This window comes from Pogoniulus pusillus, chromosome 16, assembly GCF_015220805.1.
Source record: "Pogoniulus pusillus isolate bPogPus1 chromosome 16, bPogPus1.pri, whole genome shotgun sequence".
Lineage (NCBI taxonomy): Eukaryota > Metazoa > Chordata > Aves > Piciformes > Lybiidae > Pogoniulus > Pogoniulus pusillus.
In genome coordinates this window covers 16509997-16530435 of record NC_087279.1, presented here as the reverse complement: position 1 = coordinate 16530435, position 20439 = coordinate 16509997, and the positions used below count along the sequence as shown (strand labels likewise).

Genomic DNA, 20439 nt, shown 5'->3' with positions numbered 1-20439 from the left:
TTTTTTTATGGCTGTATTCACAGTTGTTCCCTGTAAAAAATGCACCTGTGTTAGTTTATTAATAACCTAAACATTACGTATTAAAGACCTATGAGTGACACAAGATGACAAAAAGCTGTATTTTTCCAATATACACAAGCACACATTTAATAACCTTCTATTGCATCTCAGCTAGGCCTTCTCTCTGATGGTTCCCATGGCAACTGAGATAAAAAAGCAGCCATTTTCCATATCTCTATGAAAGTCTATTATATTGCAGGATTAGTTCATCTTCTGCTAAGGTCAAACACAAAGTCATACAACCTGAAATATTTAGAATCCATGTACATTCATTTTTTTATATGCCCTTTCATTTTCCACAAAAGACTGGGCTCCTCTGAGGTTTTATTCCCCAGAAAATGCTAAGCAAAGCAATAAAAAAAAATCATGATTAGCAGCTGATGAAAAGTTCAATTGTTTTGTTCCCCCTCCACCCCTGGATTTTTTTTTTTTCCTCCCTTGAAACACCCCCCCGCGCACACACACCCCCCCGCTATTGTTGGGCAGATAGCGCCTTCCTCATTTATCTCTATCAGCAGCCGTGATTGCGGCCGATGCCTGCCGCCTAATTGCGCTGGGAGCGATTCGCGAGCGGACGGCGTCACCTTCTGGCTGAGGCGGGTGGGACAGCGGCAGGACAGTGACAGGCCGGCGCGGGGTGGGGGACGCCCCTCGTTAGCATCCCCCCACCCACAAAAAAGGGACCGAGCCAGGCGAGGCGAGAGAAACAGCTCCGGGGGCAGCCCAGGGGCGAGCAGCCACGGGACTGAGCCGCTCAGCTCTCTGCACTGCTTCCCGAGCATCCACATCCAACTCGTACGGAGTCGTCAGCGTTTCCAGGGACTGCATCTGCTTGTCGATGGGGTGATTAAACATTGCGATGTCTCGGTGTGTGGAAATGAGGTGCCTGAACCTTTCACCCGTAAGTTTAGCTACCGCACGCTTGCAGCAACAACAACAAAAAGTGTTGAACGCATCTGAGTCGCTGCCGTGAGCCCTCCAGCGGGTCCTGCAGAGGGAAAGCAAAGCTCCTCTCTCTCTTTCTCTTTTCTTTTTTTTTATGAAGGAGTTGGCGACGTAATTCAGCTGGGCCTTGGTGGCACCTGCAGTAAAATAAAACCTGAGCAGCCTTCGGACAGTTTGAATGATGACAAACGTGCTACTGCTCGTGGCATGAAGAACTACGGTTCACTCTTTTTCCAAGGTCACTCCTGAACAATCAGGCGAGTGAATTTGTGCATGTGGCCATCCACACGTTCATGGGCATCTTCTGCAATGTGACATATATCCCAGTCCCTTTTATATGAAAAAAAAAAGAGGTCTGGAAATATGTGCAAAAGGAAAGAACCTCATAAGTGCCAAAGGGATTGAAGATCTACTTCTTTTCGTTCTTGTCCTCAACCCTCCATTCCCCGGGGGCCCCACAATGAACTCCTAGTGGCTCTAGCCTTGTTGTTGGAACAGTACAGGGTGGGTGAGGCAGGTGGTTAGCAGGTGTGGTGTATCTCTGGAGATGGCCTGCACCTGCTGTAGAGGGGTGGAGAGGGAGTGGGCAATAAAAGTCAGGGTAGCAATGCAATGTCTCAGCTCTTGGTTCCTCACTGCCTTGGATCCTCCCAGCCTGGGTAAGAAGAGAGGTGACACAGGGCATGTGCGCATGTGATGTTGCCAGATGTCAACAGGTACCTGAAGGTGATCTTAATAAGATGTTTGCAGGTAAGTGTTGAATAGCAATGGCCAGAGCCATGTCCACCTCTCAAAACTAGGCAGCAGCCTGTGCCCTCAGCAGCACAGACTCAGGTGAGTCCAGTCTGGGTGATTTCCAAAGTGTGTGTGTGTGGGCGGGTAACACCCAAACCATCACAGGTGGCAACATTTCTAGTCTCAGGGTTTGTACTAAAGGGAAGAAGCCTGAAAGCATGCCCAGAGATGGAAGCTTGAAAATGAGTATGTATAACATCACCAAAAGTAGGTGGTTTTCTGGTTTAAGTCTTGTGGTTTTTTTCTTTCCTTACTTCATCCCCACCATCCCAGGCAGCAGCTGACATGATGCTTACACCACATCTGGGGTCTGCAGCGCTGAGAAAGCCTCTAGAAAACTTGGAAGTAACTGTGTTCAGCCCAAAAGGGGCATTCCCCTGCCTAAAGGACTAGCACCCTCTTCTCTCCTAGCACTTGCTTGCTTGTGAAATCTGCCTGGCTGCCCCAGTGCTGGCAGCATGTGTGCTGCATAAGGGCTGTGATGAAGGTCACTGCAAGGACACCTGTCCTCAGCAAGTAGGGATATTTGTGTGGAGGTGCCCATCAGGGCTGCTGGGAATGCTGTGTAGCTGTGCTGGGTGACATTCAAACCCAACACAAAGGAAAAATGGGGGGGAAAAAGCAAATTCACTTTGGGCTACAAATACCTAGATTGTTTCTAGTGGATAACTACTGCTGGGGAAAGCCTGCAGCCATGTGGGGTAGCTGTCATGTGGCTTTTTGAAGGGGCAGGGTGACCACTTGTACCTGGGAGGAGTGGGCTCTGTCTGGCTTGGGGGGCTGGTGGTGTCATTGAAGCATTGATGTTGTCTGCTCCCTCTCCCTGGTGAGCCTGGGACCGTGTGGTTAGGGACTCAGGGCAGTGGTGAATGCCCCAGTTTGGCCCCCAGTTGTTTTTCTCTGTGACATCTGGTGCATCACTGCAAGTTCCCAGAAAGAGGCCCTGATGTCAGGGTAGGAAGAAAGAAGCTGACCTTGCTATTAAAAGGCAACAGAAATGGAAAAGTTTGAGGCTGTTTCTAGCAGACATCTCTGGAAAGAAAATCCCCTTGCTCTCCTCTATCAGGCCTTTGTGGGCAGCTTTTCTCTGCTAACTGTTCACTTGATACTGCACTGGAGATGCTTAATTTATCCTGGTTCCCACTGCTGTGTCTGAAAAGATCTGGTGGGGTTTGAGAAGGATTTATGTTCTGCTGATCCCTCATGACTTTGCATGTTCCTGGTCCTATAGAGCCCTGAGGTCTCAGATTAAAGATGCTTATCTTGAGTAGGAAGAGTCTGGGACCAGATCCTGCTCCAAGTCCAGAGCAATCCCACTGAATCCAGCCCAGCATTCCCAGCAGACCTCTTTTAAAGAAGGAATGTCTTGCAAATCTCCAATCCCCACTCTGAGCAGGGTCCCATGGCAGAAGGGAGCCTTGCTGTCACATGGCTGTTCCTTGTGGTGGAGAAGTGGAGTTAATGAGTTAATTACTGAGATTACTGAGAATAAGCCTTGCTTACAGCTTGAGATGAATGAATGTTTTAAGCCCTCTTGGCTTTTTGGCTGAGATCAAATGTGGCATCAGTTTAGCATCTGTGTCCTTTATCTGGGGAGTGGGAAGATGAACCTTTCTTGACACAGGGCCTGAACTTGATTTAAAAGGGCTCTCCTTCAGTTCCCCCACCCCCCCCCTCCGTGCTGTGTGATTCTGTGAGGTGATATGGCAGGGAGCAGGGGGTGCTTTGCCTGCCTGGAAGGAAAGGGGACGAGGACAAGGACAGCATAGGAGGATGTTCGGAGAATGGTGAGAGCAGTGCATGTGAAATGTGGCCGGGGGTGGACCTGTGTGCTTGCAGACAGCACAGGCATGGTGACAGCAGGCAGCCATCAAGATTGAGATGTACAGATAGTCCTTCCTGGCCACAGAGCCAGCAGCTCCCCTGGTTTGGTCTCCTCTGAGCTCTTACCCACGGAGCTGTGGCTGACAGCGTATCTTGGAAACCCCGAGCAATATATCTACTGCAAAGGCATAAATCATCCCAGGTGCCATGTCCCTGTGCTCCAGCATTCCTTCTGTGCCACAAGCTGCTGCTTCCACTTTGTCCTGGGAAGTGCAGGGCTGGGAGCAAGCTGTCAGTCCGCAGTCGCCCAGCGCGGGTGGCAGAGGGCGTTTGCTAGCGGCCACCGGAGCTAATGGTTTAAATGGTTAGTGCGAGGAGCACAGGCAGCTGCTGCTGACTTCAGCCACGGTGCCTGCAGAAACGCTGCCAGCAGCCACCTTGCTGTGCCCGTGGTGGGATGTATCAATGAAGCAGTTTCTGAAAGCTGTGGGCACAGAACGGGGACAGCCAAAGGCTTTCTGAATTCTGCCTTCACATGCCTTTTAGTGGTGTTTTCTTGAGATGGGATCACATGGCGGAGTCGCTGTCCCTGGGGCACTTCAAGGCAGGATTGGATGTGGCACTTGGTGCCATGGTCTAGCCTTGAGCTCTGTGGTAAAGGGTTGGACTTGATGATCTATGAGGTCTCTTCCAACCCTGATGATACTGTGACACTGTGTGATACTGTGATTTGTGGAACCTCTCTTCTCATCTGCCTTGGTTCTAGGGTGGGCTGTGGCTGTTACTTGCCCGTGGTAGTGGCTAGAAGCTGGGCAGTGAGGCTAGTGTGTTCCAGATGGGGAAGACAGCCCAGCACAGAGTGGGCTCTCCTATGGGGTTTCTGCATCTTCAGTGTGCTTAGTCTGTGCTGGACTGAAGGTATCAGCCTCACCTCTCTCACTGCTTTTTCTCTCGGTGTCTTGGTCAGTTTTTACAGTCATTAATGGTGACAAGCCCATGAGGTAAAGATCACCTAGTGACCTTGGTTTTGACATAACGGAGAGAGGAGATGGTATCTAATAGAGCCCAGGAGCCTTTCACCCCTCCAGGGGCCAGGTCTGGGGCTCATTTGAAAAAGTCAGCCTGGGCTGGCCCTGTTCATCCCTGCAAAGTAAACCTTATGCTTGTTGGAAGTGGGTTTTGATTGTTGAGCAGAGAAAATGAAACACAATCTGAGAGCAGGGCTGGATCTCGGCTCGCCCACTGTGCTCTGCTAAGTGGCACATGAATCATAGAACCAACCAGGTTGGAAGAGACCTCCAAGGTCGTCCAGTCCAACCTAGCACCCAGCCCTAGCCAATCAACCAGACCATGGCACCGAGTGCCTCATCCAAACTTTTTGTGAACACCTCCAGGGATGGTGACTCCACCACCTCCCTGGGCAGCCCATTCCAATGGCAATCACTCTCTGCCAACAACTTCCTCCTAACATCCAACCTACACTTCCCCCAATGCAACTCAAGACTGTGTCCCCTTGCACTCCTGGTCCTTGAAGGCTCTGCATAGCTGAGTAGCCTCTTTAAGTATTTCTCCAGCCTCACGTGGGGAGCTCTCAAGTCAGTGAGTGGATGTGAGACACATAGCTGGAGAGTTTCCATGAAGAGCCCCTCCCATTCAGAATCTAAGATAGGTGATGCTGGCAGGTAGAGCAGGTCCTGTTTGACTACTGTGGGCTCTTAAGAGCCAGTGGATCATCTGGTCAAGCCACTGCTGTGGACAGGATATTGCAGCAGGGGGTACTGGAGTTGGTCCACCAGCTGGTTCCTGTGCTGTGGGGATGTGCAATGCACACTGGCACAGTGTACACTGTGCTGAGTGTGTGACTCTGGACGCAGTATTTACTTAGGTGCTAAAGGTGAAATGAATCTGTGTTGTTTCCCTCTGGGCTGAATCTTTACCTGTTTCCCCAGCTGAAAGCCAACACTGCTTCTCTGGAGCATAGGAAGTTCCTTCTGGCACAGTGGCTGGATATTTCCTCAACTGAAAGAGAAAAGTTCTTTTGCCCCTCCACCCACTCCCTCTTACTCATCTTCCCACTCACTTTTGCCTTCATTTCCAAAGTCTGGTCGAGCTGCTGCTGCTCTGCACCTTTCTCTTGTTTTTCTCAGCTGCTCTAGAGGTTAATGGGTGGCTTGGGACAGAAACCAGCCCAGCTCACAGAAGCCATAGAGATGCTTCCTATGGTGCTGATAAAAGCAGTTTGTTGTTTTTTCCAGAAGCAATTTCCAGTGCAAAAGGCACCTTTCTATCAAGTCAGCTCAGCAATTACCGCAAATCCTGCTGGACTGTAATGGTACATAGGAAGCTGCTGGGCTGCTGCTCTTCCCCTGGATACACAGTGGGAACTACTGCACTGGGATCAGTAGGGCCACTAGGAGCATCCCTTGAGGCTGGACTTTTCTTCACCCATTGATCTCAACCTTTGCCTGCTGGGCTATTCTCAAGATGGCTAAACAAAGCCCGTCCTTCATTTGGAAACATGGTTGCTTTTTTTTTCCTGCCTAGTGGATGGTTTTCTTCATAAATTACTCCCCCCTCTCCCCCCACCAAATCAAGAGAGAAGAGAAGGGGAGGAAGGGAAACCCCCCAGCCCTTGTCTTGGTGGCTCGTCATGCCAGACTCTGTTATTAATGTTTTTCAGGCACCTCTCATACAGGGCTCCAACCTCCCTTTTAAAGCCCTGTCATGTTAAAAACTGACGTGTGTTGACTTTGGCCTGGGAGAAGCTGGGCCCTGGCTGTAGGTAGGAACTGCATATGTTTAGTCTGGCTTATGTTTTATTTTCCCCTTTCATCAAATTAGTTCAGCTGTTTTGGTGGTTTTATTTTTTTTTTATGTTGGTCTTTTTTTTTTCTGTAGGAAAGAAAAGGAAAAAAACTGTTTGACAATCTGAGGCTGTGAGTTAGAATTGCAGCATTGCATTGAAACAACAAAAAAATAGCTTACAAATGCAGGCTGTGGCAGGCTGGGGGGAGATGAGGCTACCAGAGCAGGGATGGGAAAAGCTCCTGCAAGTAAACATCATCTTCAAGGAGGTGGACAGAGATTCCTCCTGAAACTCCACAGCCCTAATTGTTTGATGCATTCCAGCTGGGGTAGTTGCATTAAGCTTTGCTAAAATTAGTGCTGTCTTGAACTGTTAGTTCAGCTGGCACAGCAGGTTTGCAGTGAGTACCTGAGTGCTCCACCCTAAAGCTCTGTCAGGGATGTGCTGCAAACCTGTAGAGTGAGCACCAGGCTGAACGGTGGCTGCAAAGCCAAACAAATCCTGCTTCTTGCCCACTAAGTGCCTGTCTGTTTCACTGGGATTGAAGTTAAGACCCAAACTGCATCCGTCAGGGATACTGCTGCCTGCAGGTGTGGAGCGGAGAGTTTTCACACACTGAGGGGAGCATGTCCAGCTCCTGCTGCCCCAGGATTTTACAGACACCTTAGTGGCTCACTCTGGGAGATAGCTACCACCACCCTGGTGCGTTTTCTCTGGGCTTCAGGGCTAAATGCACCTGAAATGTCAGTGAGGTTCATTTAACGTAAGAGGTCTCTCCAGCCCCAAGTCAGTGAGGACCAGGGAAGCACCATCTGCTGTTTTGGTGCCAAATGGAAAGAAAACCAGCTGAAACCTCAGGAAGTCACTAATGCACCCATGTTACCCTGCCTGTGCTGAGCCCAACCCTGCTCTGCCCAGGGCAGATGAGAGACACTGGCCTGAAGCTGGAAACAGCAAAAAGGAGAAAAACCCAGGTAGAGCTACCAAGAGGCTTTGTAGGGATAAAGGCCTCAGTTTCCACCACTTCAAGAGCATGACAGTGGCCTCTCCTCACGGCCACACCAGGGTTTCCCCTGCAGTGCTTGTGGACACAAGAGTAACGATGCTCAGCATCCGCTGCTTGCTTGCTTGATGCTATGCCCATGCCAAGCTGATGCCACTCTTGCAAGGAGTAACCCCCTGATGGCACCTAGACAGTGCAGGTGAAGCAGGAACAGGTAGAGAAGGATTCTTATTTGCCCTAAGGCATGTTCAGGACAACCTGTCTTTGCTTCCTGAATCCTCTCACAAGTGGGTGCTGGGTCATCATCTCTTCTTCTTGCAGTTCTTGTGCATCCTTTCTTTCTGCTTCTTGTGTTAATGTTTCTGTGCCCCCTCCCCCCTACCCAGCATGCCCACCAAGTGCAGTCTGTGCCATCTTGACAGCCCCAGGGCCGTGTTAGCCCTGCTTCTTTTGCCATATAGGTGGACAAGAACGGGCTCCATCCATGATGCTGTCTGCTTCACAGGTGTCATTGCAAGCCAGTGGGGCTGGAGGGTTCCTGCCTCCCTGGTGGACCCATAATGAAATAATTGCACCCAGGGAAGCGTGGAAAGGTTTGGCACTAAGACCTCTCAGCACAGCTACAATACCTTCCCAGAGGGTCCAACTGGGCAGCAAGCCCATACACGTGAAGACCAGGCCCCTCATGGGGGGAGCTGAAATGTTTTCTAACGGCTACTTTTGTAACATTAGAGAAATCAAAGCAAAACGTGTCAAAATTCCCATTAAGACACATTTAACTTCCCTTGTTTCAAGACAAAGTGTCTTTGCCTGCAGGCAGGTCTCGAGTTTGCCAGTGGGCCGTGGGAGACTATTGGATTACAGGCAGCACAGAGCCAGACTTTGCTCTCTTCTGAGTAAAGGCTTTTTCTAATCAGGATCAGTTTAATTCTGTTATCTGAATTATTAGCTTGGCTCTGCTTCTGGCCTGTGCAGGAAGGGGATGAGGAAAAGGAGCCTGTTGCTGGAGGAGAGGAGGTGAGTGGGGAGAGGGTTGGACCTCTGAAGGGCAGAGCCTTTTCCTGCGTGGGACCTGCTCTTTGCACTGCAAAAATGCTGCGTTCATGCTCTGGATGATGATGGATAGCAGGCATGAAGGTTTACAAAGGCTGTACAGCTACAGATGAAGCTTTGCCACGTGGCTCTGCCATAGATAAGCACCGACTTGATTTACTGGTGGGGAAACTGAGGCACAAAATAGGCACCCAGGATGCGGGGATGTTTCACTGGCAGCGCTGAGCTGTGCTTGCTTGCAGAGAAGTAAGATGAATCCATCATTAAATTGAGACTGCAAAATCCCTCCTTTCCTCCTGGAAAAAAACAGCATCTTTGCATCCTGTCTCGTGTGTCAGGAGAGGCTATTTGGGCCTCACCACATCCTTTCTTTGGAAAAGATACTTTTTCCCTTTTAAAGTTGTTTCTTCTATTTTTTTTTCCACTCAAGAACGAGAGTGGCTATGGAAATCTGAAGGTAGTGGTTTTCATCTTATTTCTCTGGCATACTCCCTTTTCTTAGGTCCAATCTGTGGTCCCCATTCCTGAGTGGATCCACATGCCTGCATTCCAGATATACTCAACCCTGCTGTTGTCAGCCCAGGTCCTCCAGGGTGCTCAGAGGGCACCAGGCAGAGCAGTAAGATGTACTAATTTGGTGGACATTGCTGATGGCATTCTAGGGAAAATGTGAAAAGGACTTAACAAGGTCAAGTGCAGGGTTCTACACTTTGGCCACAACAAGCCCAAGCAGTGCTAGAGACTGGGGACAGAGTGGCTGGAGAGCAGCCAGGAAGAAAGGGACCTGGGGGTGCTGGTAGAGAGTAGCTGAACGTGAGCCAGCAGTGTGCCCAGGTGGCCAGGCAAGCCTATGGCATCCTCGCCTGGATCAGGAGCAGTGTGGCCATCAGGACAAGGGAGGTTATTCTACCCCTGGACTCAGCACTGGTCAGGCCACACCTTGAGTGTCCAGTTCTGGGCCACTCAATTCAAGAGAGAGGTTGAGTGCTGGAACGTGTCCAGAGAAGGGTGATGAAGCTGGTGAGCGGCCTGGAGCACAGCCCTGTGAGGAGAGGCTGAGAGAGCTGGGGATGTGCAGCCTGCAGAAGAGGAGGCTCAGGGGTGACTTCGTTGCTGTCTACAACTATCTGAAGAGAGGCTGTAGTCAGGTAGGAGTCAGTCTTCTCCCAGGCAACCTGCAACAGAACAAAGGGATGACACAGTCTCAAGTTGTGCCAGGGGAGGTCTAGGCTGGATGTTAGGAGGAAGTTGTTGTCAGAGAGAGTGATTGGCATTGGAATGGGCTGCCTAGGGAGGTGGTGGAGTCACCATCCCTGGAGGTGTTCAAGCAAAGCCTGGATGAGGCACTTAGTGCCATGGTCTGGTTGATTGGACAGGGCTGGGTGCTAGATTGGACTGGATGATCTCGGAGGTGTCTTCCAATCTGGTTGATTCTATGACTTCTAGCATAGAAGTCTTGAGTGAAGTAGCTGGGCAATGCATCCTGAGCAGCTGGTGACTGAGGTTTGGGTTATCTGCACCTTGGAATGGGATGAAATCAGGCTGAATTGAGGCATCAAAACAAAGCTGGTACTTGATCCTGGGGGGAGCAATGAACTCTGCCTGTGTGTTCCCAGGTGGATCTTCAGAATGAGGGGAAAGCTGCCAGCATGAGAGGACAACCCCATTTATTTTACTTGTGCAACTCAGGGCTGAGGGGAGCCCTGCTGCAGCCCATGAGCTGGATTCCTATTTGTCCAGAGGTGGCATTGAGATAGCTAAGGTGAGAGGGCACAGGCACTGTGGGCAGGATTAAACAGGCCACCAAGGCACTGTTGGGGTGGTTGAGGCTTACAGGTGTATGCAAGGACTTGAGTGCATCCAAGGTAAGTTGAACAAACCCACAGGTGAAGGCAACCAGCATGAGGTGATGCTGGATCTGAGCTATTGTAGCAGTGCTGCAATGAAGACCATGCTTATAGAATAGCAGGAGATGCAGAAAGAGACAGAAATAAGGGCATGGGTGGGCATCTGGGGCCCCAGGACCTATTTGAGAAATTGCTTCCATGGGAGGGGAAGGCCTGCCAGGAGGTCAGGCAATTGCTGGCTTAGTTGGCAGGAGGGTGAGCAGTCCAGCAGCTGGGCTGGCTGTCGAGAACACCTGAAATGGGACCCCCTGGGAGGCATCACGTTTTCTTCTGGGCTGCTAACACCTGCCATGCAGCTGAAGCGTCAGCTTGCTGGGTTTTATAAGGTTTTCTTAACACCCAAGAAGAACGAGAGCCAAGGAAAAGAGTTGGATGGTCCATGAAGGATCTTCAGCCCAATAGATCTGGGGACAAAGGAGCTGCTTGTTCTGACTGGGCCAGCCCTGGGATGGGAGCAGGGAGATTCAGAACAAGGCAGAGAAGAGATCTGAGTCTGGCTCATCAGTGATGGGGGATCATTGACTAGACCCCTATTGGTTAGCAGGTAGGGATCCCACACATGGCAGAGTTCGGTGGCAAGGGGCTGGAGGTTAACATGACAGGGTTTGGTTTTGGCTTTGTTCCTTGCTGGCATAATCAATCCTCTGCAAGAGATGCTCTCCACTCAGTATTTCTGACGTTATCTCATCCATGCTGTCAAGTGCAGGATGAAAAAGTGTCCCAGAGCTTTAATTTTCAACCACTTAAGCCCTGAGCATTCTTGAAGCCTTGGCTCCATGCTTCACTCTGCACCCATGGCTCCTTGCTGATGAGTGGCTGTGGCACAGAAAATTCAGCCTGTGTTTTTGGTGCCCTGTCCCTGCAAGTTGCTCTTTTCTCTGTGGCCTGTTTTGATCTGTAGAGTCTTTTAGGTTCCCTGTGTCGGACATTATCTCTTTCCTCCTAAATCAGCAGCTGATGGTTGCATGTTTGAGTCCAGGAACACTGAGATCCCAGAGTCCTCTTCCTTTGGCCTCCTTAATCTGATGGAGTCAACACACTGTTCTTTCACTGAGCCCTATTTTTTTCCCAAAGAAGGTAACTTTGTGGGGACGCTGCTGTGGGGCATGCTAGTTTGCATTTGGGACTGTGCTGTGTATTGTAAGACCACTGAGGGTTGCAAGATGAGATGCCAATGTGTGGGTTGACGTTGAGAGTCAATGTTTTTTTGGGTCACTGCTGTGTGCATCTGCAATTGAGCTGCTAGAGCTGGTGTCCAGGATGTTTGAAGTATCAGCTGGGCCTCTTCAAACGTCATTGCCAACATCTTCCTGCCCAGTCTGCCACTTCACCAGCCTCCCTGGTGAAGAAGTGTTGAAATAGCCTGCAGCCAGCCCTCAGCAGTTACCCAGTGCCATCTCCATCACACTTCAGCATCACTTCTTCACCAGGGAGGTTGGTGTCACTTCAAGTCCTGTCTTGTAGCTACCCTTTGGTGAGCACAGGCTGCGTCTGCAGCTCTCATCTGAGCATTTCATGGCACACTGCCATGGGAGGAGATCTTCTCCCAGCTGCTGGGGGGTAGGCAAAGCTGTGAGCAAGCCCACTGGGCTACTGTGTCTCCAAAGCTGGCTGCTGCCAGCTTATCTCACCTCAGGGTGCCTCACCAAAATAGCTGCCATGGAAAGAGGTTTGTTGACTTTCTTCTTTTCCTTTTCTCTTTCTTTCTTTTTTTTTTTTCTTCCTGTGCTCAAACTTCCCCAGCCCTCTTCAGAAGGCTCTGGCATATCATCCTACAGATGTGGCATAGAAGCCTTGGTTGCAAAATATATCCGGCATGGCAGTTGGTAGTGTTGTGCAATCTCCATCAACTTACGGAAACCACTGTGAGATACTCTTAAAGAGAGACTCCGTTCCCATCCATCACTCCAGCCGCAGTCACGCGTCCTGCTGTCAGGCAGACGGGCACGGGCAGGCAGCACCCGGCCTGTAGGCATCAGGAGAACTTTCCTTTGCAGTGGATGCTCTTGTGTGTGGGCAAATGGTGTGTGAGCTCTTTCTGGAGCTCTTTGCTGGTTAGACCAGATCTGTTGCGTGGCCGCTCATGCCCTACCATTAAAGGTTCCTCTTCAGCATCTGCTGGTGATGCTGGTTTCTCACCAGGACTCAAAATCTGGGTCACTGTGGGTGGCCGTGCAAAGCTCAGCAGGAAAACGTGGCAGAGATTATAGTTGTAGTAGCTCTGAGAGGCCAGACATGAGATGTTCAGATCTCAGCACAGCAGACATGCCTGCAGGCTTCATGGGCCTAGGCTGTCCTCTCTGACAGTTGGTGCAGCATGCTCAGGCTAGTGTGGGTCAGCCTGTGCCCACCAGCAAGCATGTGTGAGGAGCTATGGAAAACAGAGACCCCACATGCCTCCCTTGTAGAAGGAGGATGTTGTGCAGGTCACAGGGTGCTGTAGGGACTCAAAGCCAGACAAGGGGAGTGGATTGTAGGCATCTGCAAGAACAAGAGCATCCACACTGTTCCTGCAAAGCTGGTAGGTGTTTTTCCTGCTGAAAGGGAACCCTGTGGATGAGTAACACCATATGTCACACAGGACTCTCTACAGGTACAGAGAGGCTCCTGGAAGCAGTGGCTGGGCTGACAGCTTATCCTACATCTTGGCTCTCTGGAGCTCTCACTAGTCACCCTTTCAAATAAACAGGGCCTTTGTGTAAGTGACCCCTTGCAGCCACATGACATTGGTTTTGCCACTGGTATTCGTTGCTGTCCTTAGGGCACCTTCCCTACCAACCCAAACAGCTGCAGAAGTCACTGCAGGGCACTGGGAGCAGGCACAGTGCTGGTGTGATCAGCCATCACTCACCCATCACTGATGAACCCTGCTTGGTGTGCCAGGCTCCTTATCACCACAGCTTTATTGCACCTTCTGGCCCAGCTCACCCTCTTCCCCCAAGCTGCCTCTTTCCCGTTTCACTCCCCACAGGCATATTAAATCCAGGAGGTCTGCCCAGGAGAAATTGCCACTGCTCCATTACCCTGCTGTCAGCATCTGCTGCGCTTGGGAGAATCAGGCTCCACATCAGAAAATAATAAAGGCGATATTATGAGCAGAGGGGAGAGGAGATTAAAAAACCTGTTTAAAGAGCCTTCTGATCCCCACACAGTTTATTGCACATCGTGACTTTGGGTTATTTCTGTTGTCACCAAAGTTTGACTTTTAATTTTCCTTTTGATTGCCAAGTGAGTGGTTTGTAATTTCCCTGTGGCTCTGAAGATTCAAAAAGGATGGGGTCTAAAGCACCTGTTGCTCCCTGTGTTGGTTTGTTACCCACCCCCCCACTTTGGAAATCACCCAGACTAGAGTCAGCTGGCTCTGGAAATTTGAATTAGGCTTATTATTTACAGCTGGCACAATACACAAGCAGATACTTACAGTACATACAGTTATGTACAGATTATGTAAAAGGTAATGCAGAAACACAACAGCCCTCCCAGAAACCTGAGTCCCCAGGAGGGGCTCCCAACTGTCTTTCCACCTTCTCCCACTCCTCTGAACCTTACCCCAGTCCCAAGGAAGAATGGAGGTTTGGCCAGGGGGTTAGGAAGCAAAGTGGATTAATCTGAGAGACAGCAGAGAGGCTAGAGAGAGAAATGCAGCCCAGAGGTCCCAATTAGAAGTGCCTTATCTATGTTTGGATTCTTGTTCTTATACCTCTCAGCAAGCCTATGAGTGAAGTAGACATCACTCTTTCACAGCCTGTAATCTAGTTTTTCTCACCAAAACGTTCTAGCTAGCTTCACACTAGCACAGTCCCCAAGATCAGCTGGTGATACTTTTTTCTGCTAGCTGATGTGCTAATTAAACCTTTTGTTTAGGCAGACCACACTCATGGCATGCACTGAGTCCAACCTCAAGGCTGAGCCAGATTCACAGTGCTAGTAACGGAGCTGCTTGGGGAGGGCTTTGCAGTCCCCATGCTGGATGAGTTCTTTTCTCCTTGGGATCTTGCTGTCACACTTGCATTTATCCAGGACTTCCTCTTTGTTTGTTTGTTTGTTTGTTTGTTTTAATGTGATTTACTTTCCAAGTTGTTTTGGTCAATTTTTACCCTTAATGCCTTTGGCTAATGAGCCTGCTGAATTTCAGAGTGGTTTTCATGCACTGGCACGTTTGTCTTGTGTGTTGGCAGCACTATAAAGGGAAGGTATTTAAGTCCTCAAGCCAAAAATGCTGTCTCCTTCACCTCCATGCCAAACACTGTATCTGTGATAGGATTTTTGTTGTTGTTGTAATTAGTGGGCAACTGCATACAAAAATCCCCTGAGATGCAGAAGAGGTGTTGGTACCACAGAGCTATCATGGCCTGATGCCACAGCAAGGGCTGAACAGGTGCTTGGCAGTCCTGGCCCTGGAGACTGTGTGGTGTCCAGCATGGACATGCGGCTGCTGCTGGCTGCCCTGCCTGGCTGCTGGCTTCCTAGAGAACCATGCCCATCTTTGTAACGATGGTTTTGTGTTACATCTCCCCATCCAAGGAATTCAAGGCTACTTAGGATGGCTTAATGAATTATATTGCAGTTCAGGTCCTTGTCAAGCCTGGAAAATTGCACCAATGTGAATCTGGGATGCATCATGTAGGTGACTCTGCAGCTCTGGGGCAGAGATTGCCTCGGCTGGCATGCCTGCAGGAGAGGATGGTTGATCTCGGAGATGTTGGCTGGAAGCAGCCCCTGGAGGACTCCGTACTAAGAGAACAAGACTTGACAGTTCTAGATGAGCTCATCTCTGGATTTTCTTGTCCTGCAAACCTCCAGGGATGGGAATCCTCACCCCAGTGGGGAGTTAGCCCACTGTTGCACTCTCCTCTTGCCGACAGCAAGAAGGAGCAGGTAGGGATGAGTGTGACTCTGCATGCAGCTCCTTCAGGCACAGCACTGGGACATGAGGATATGGCAAATGCTGTCAATGTGAAGACTGGCAAGCCATGACAAATGCAGTTCCTGGCTTGTGTATATGGCAGAGCTCCTGCATGCACCACTTCGATGCCTGATACTATGCCTGCATTGGAGGGAGTTACTGCCTGAGATGGAAGTGGAATCAGACCATGCTGCACATGCACTTGAAGTGAGCCAGAGGTAAACCCCCACTTTGGGACCTCCTGATTCATTTTGGTTTGCTGTTCCCTTTCCCCATCCTGTTCCCTGGCTATTAACATGCAGAGATCCCTGCCACCTTCTCAAGGCAAAGAGATTGCCTGACTTTGCTGGATATGAGACCAGGCCCAGTCCCTGCTTCTGTCCCACTGCTGTCCAAATGCCACTATGGCACATGACTGGCAGGAGGAGAGCAGAGTTCTATGTATTCTCTAGTGCATCTCTCTCCCTCCTAGTCCCAGGGGGGCAGGTTTGGAACTCTCCTACCAACAGGTTGTGCTGGCACCAAAGACTAACATTTAAAACAAATTAAATCATCCCTGTGTCTCTAAAGAAAACTCCAGGCTGAGCTTTCCCAAGTGGAGCACAGGGGACGGTTGCACTCCCGGCTTGCTGTTGAAAACATCCTGGTCAGATTTTTATCAGCACATGAACAGGAACAGCCTTGAAGAACTGTCTCTGAGGAGATTAGGTGGTTGCCTCCTCTTTATGTCGTGAGACACTCCTGCTCAGAAAGCTGAGGTGCACTTTAAGTGATGCTGATTCGGTGTCACATAGGGACCAGCATTCCTGGTGTCTTGTGGCAGAACCAAGAGGTTGCCATCTGGCCTGGGGAAGACCATTAGCTGTGGGGTGAAGTCCACAGTGTGGTCTAAGGGTGCAGTTGGCTCCTGCTCATGGGCTCAAGGAAGGGCTGGGAATGACCAGAAGGTGAGTGGGATGAGTTTACCCATCCTCAGAATGGGGTGAAAGGAGAAAGGATAGGGAAGTTCACAGTTGTCTTGCAGAGAGAAGACTGATGAAGGAGATGAAGCCTGAGCTGTGAAGAGGGGACCCTGCAAGGTACCAACAGGGAGATACCTCTGCTGCAGAGATGAGTTAAAGGTAAGACCAGGTATATGTAAGGGGAGCTGGGCTGGAAATGGTGATATTTGACCTGTTGTCGTTTTAAGCAGTTTTGAGGCTAAGGTGGGTGCTGAGAATATTACAGCATTCTTGGGGTGATGATCAGAGGTGGGAGAGGAACCTGCACAAGAGGAGGTGGATGTTGAAGAGAAAGAAACTGTTGGTCTAAACTGGGATGTATGTTCTGGGGGCTGGCCTGGGTGTAAGGCTTGAGGAATGGTGTGCTGAAGGCAAGGGGAGTGAAGAGCCATGCTCCCACTAGGCAATCAGTTCAGCTTTGCAAGTCCAGATTCTGCAGGGATGAGCCCTCTGCTTGGCTGCTGCTGCTGCAAATCAGATGGGAATAATCTAGATGATGTTCATGTAGATTACCTGCCCCAGACACCAAGCAGGATGAGTTGTCTTGCACATCTCATAACCTTAAGTGCTGACATCAACCTCCCACTGGCTAGGGCTTGTGCCATTCCTCCCCTTTGCCCTTGCTGTCCTTTTCATATCCCTATGGAAAGCAAACAAGCTCTGTGCTCCAGCAGCAGCATAAACTAGAGGGGAAAGGGGAGAGTGAGGCCGCGGTTCGCAGCCACTCTTTTCCACCTGGACACTGCTGGTGCCTGGGCTGGGAGCGCTGGGAAGCACTCAGGGTTTCCAGTAAAGCTGGGGCCGTTGAGGGGGGCAGGGATGGGAGCAGGAAGCGTGCAGCAAGCAGCAGGAAGCTGGCCGCCACGTCGCCCGGCATTCCTGTGCGCTGGAAACTCGAGTCACGCTTCCTGCGGTGTGCAGGGAGCGCCTCCGCCCCGAGCAGCGCCTGCGCCGGGCGGGATGCGGCCCCGGCCCCGCAGGGTCCCTGCTCTAGGGTTAGGAGCAAAGCGGTGCTCGGTGGCTTCAGTTCTCAGGGTGGGATGCGACCCATCAACTCACCTGAGGATGGTCCAGGCACAGGTCCAGCTGCGGTACCTCTAGTGATGAGTGTGCCCCATCGGGGGACACAATTGTGCAGAGTTGAGATGACAGCCGTGCTCTAGGTGACCCCGATGTGGGAACAAGCAGTGCCTCTACTGCAGTCAGTCTCAGGTGCAGCCCCATGCCACTGCTCCTCTCCTGCTTCAGGCTCATCCCAGCACCTCCCCATGTCACGCACACATACTGACCAGAGGGGTCCCTTCCCCGTATGCACCTCCACTCTGCATCTCCTGGGGTCCAGCCCTGAGGAAACCCCAGCGGCCATGTGTTAAGACAGTTAGCAATGGATCCATCCAGCATTATTTCTACCCCTCCACCCACATGTCACCCACAACAGGGCCATAGCCAAAGTGGGGCTTGTCACCATGTCCCCTTCAGCTGAGCTTTTGCCATTTCCTCCTGCTTGTCCTGCTGCCTGCAACTCATGCAGGGGGATGAGACTTTGGGCTCTCCTGTCAAAACCTCTTCACATACATGCTTTAGGTTCTTTTTTTAGTTAAGGTTCTTGTGCTTTACCTGGAAAAACCTGGCCTGATTAATACTGTGATGTTTACTTCCCCTCTACATCTCTTCAGATCTCCCTCATCTTATGCCTTGGTTCCATTAACCAATGTGCTGACCAGACAAACTCGGGCTCTGCACTGACCCAGCAGTGTGTCTCCAAGGGGGTCGTCAGTTTCGTTCTCCTGTGACAGCAGTGGTGAGTTCAATCCCCACAAGATACTAACGTCCAAGTTTACTCTTGCACCAGAAAGTCCATCCAGTGATCATGTCCTGGCTGCATTTCATCTGGCTCCTTACAGTCATGCAAAACCACTGCTGTCCTTGGTCGCAATGTTGCTGCTCTGCTGCCCTGTCCTTTCTTTCAGCGTGTGGATGAGGTTTCCCTCTCCAGGTGCTAGGAGGTGTTGATAGCAAAGCTGGATATTACTGGCAGTGTGAGCAGTGGGATGGCTGCGTGAGCCTTAGTTGCAGAGCTAGGTTGGTGCAGATGGCAGAAGGGAAAAGCAGATGGCTACAAGTGGTGAGAAAAGTCCCCCTGGGCAGCCTTTTGAATAGAAAGAGGGTTCTGGTGTTCCCATTTGAAGTTGACACATGCACTATAGCTTAGGGGTGCAGACTGCAGCAACTGAAGCCCTAAAGTTCACAGCAGGGGATAATGTTGTGTTCCTGACTGATGCTGCAAGGCCATTTCTGTGCATCCTCTATGCCCTGACAACTTATTTTCCTGTTATTTTTCACTCCAGTACTAGTCTAACCTGGTGAGTGGTGCAAGCCTCTTCTTCACAGGGTTTTTCCTGTGAAGCTCTGACATGGAGACCCTGCAAACCCATGGTGTTTTCTCCTTGGCAGTCTTCATAATGGGAGCATGAGTCTGCCAGCTTAAGCCTGGTTTACCAGCAACCTCTGCTGCCTTAGCTGCTTTTCACAATGCACTTGGGAGCAGACTGCTCTCTATTTGAAAGCCAAACTCTACCTGTGAGCTCCACTGAGTCCCTTGAGTACAGACCAGCCCACAGGCTTTGACAGCTCCTACGTAGCTTGCAGCAATTCCACACAAGTGTGGTCCCTGTGTCTCTCCCACCTCAGTCCAGCAGCAAGCTCTGCTTCCTAAAAAAAACCCCAAAACCAGAGCCTCACCACTGCCTTTCCTCTGGCCAATGCCCCACTGCTGAGAGGTCAGCCCTCTGCCAACTTGCCGCCGTAGGAAGCGGGAGCGCAGCTGGGGGCTGCGGTTTCCCGTGTGGCCACTTTCCCAGCTGAGATTTCAGGGCTGGAGTAATGAGTTCCCCAGGCCTCAGAGGAGAACGAGGTGAGGCCGGCAGGGTTTCCAGGGAAGGAAATCCCAGCACTTCACCAGCTCCACATAATCGTGGGCAGCAAGGAGCAGGAAGCACTTGTTAGGAAGGAGTGAGGAAATGGAGAGGCTGCCTCAACCCAAGCACACTTTTTAGGACCGGAAAGTGGGAGTAGGAGGGTGTAAAAGTGCTTTGAGCTTTCACAGAGGATTGCAAAGGGCAAGGGGTGAGGGGAGAGGGAACAAATACCGGCATGGTGCTTGAGAAGCGGGGAGCTGCTAATTAAATAAGAGCTGCTCGTCTCCATGCTTGTTAGGTTAACTCGGTGGGGATATGGCAAAAGCAAATTCCTCCCAGCAAGTGTAATTAGGGGGCCGGAATTCCTCCAGTTCCTTGTCCTCCCTGTGAATCCTGCTAAAGCCATCAGGTGAGGACATGAGGTGAGGGGGGGAACACACAAGTCCTGTGCAATCCCCCATCCCAGCATGGCAAGGATTTCACATCAAGGCTTGATGTTTTCCTCTAATTATTCCAGAGTGGAAAATACATGTTCAACAAAACAGGCTACCTCTCCAGGCTGGGTCACAGGGCTGCTTCCCCCAGGTCAACATGCTCATGTTGAAGGTGGAAAGAGGATTGGTCTGGGCAGGGCAGTGGCAACTCCTAGCCTACAGGATTTGGGAGGTGTCCTCACACAGCAGCCCTGGATGGTATTGCTAACCTGTCAGTCACCCACCCTGTCTTCCTCACCAAGGGGTGCATGGCTCTCACCCAGCACATCGCTGCGCTGGAACACTTTGGGCCTCAACTAGCACATTGTGGCATGTGTTGCTGTTTGTATCCTGTGCAGGTGAAGGATGATGCTCATGATGGGAAGCACATGAAGACGTCTCACCTAGTACTGGGGGGCACCAGGTACCTCTGGAAACATGGAGACAATGGGAGTTCCATTACATGGGTGGAGGGGGAAAGCCCAAGGCTGGCTGGAGGGGGATGAGGGTGAGCGGTTGGGAGAGGAAATGTCGGGGGAGGAGAAAGAGTGAGCCTGGGACCTTAAAGAGTAATTAGTCAAAGCTGAATTGTTTTTCCAAACTCTTAATGAAAACAAAGAATGGGGCATGGCCCAGATGGTGCCAGGGGATCAAATAAATGTCGCACTCAGGAAGCAGCTGCTACTGGGAATGTTTCCTGCCAGCCCTGCTGCTGCTCAAAGCCACTTTTATTATTTGTTGTTTTTCA

The 20439-nt window shown here is 50.7% G+C and overlaps 1 long non-coding RNA gene across 1 annotated transcript; it reads left to right on the top strand.

Annotated features, from left to right (window-relative positions):
- Positions 1 to 1547: 1547 nt before the first annotated feature.
- On the top strand, positions 1548 to 12565 carry LOC135182227 (uncharacterized). The gene is made up of 3 exons (XR_010305109.1): positions 1548 to 1755; positions 11345 to 11470; positions 12147 to 12565. It is a non-coding gene; the product is annotated as an uncharacterized LOC135182227 (long non-coding RNA).
- Positions 12566 to 20439: the final 7874 nt, after the last annotated feature.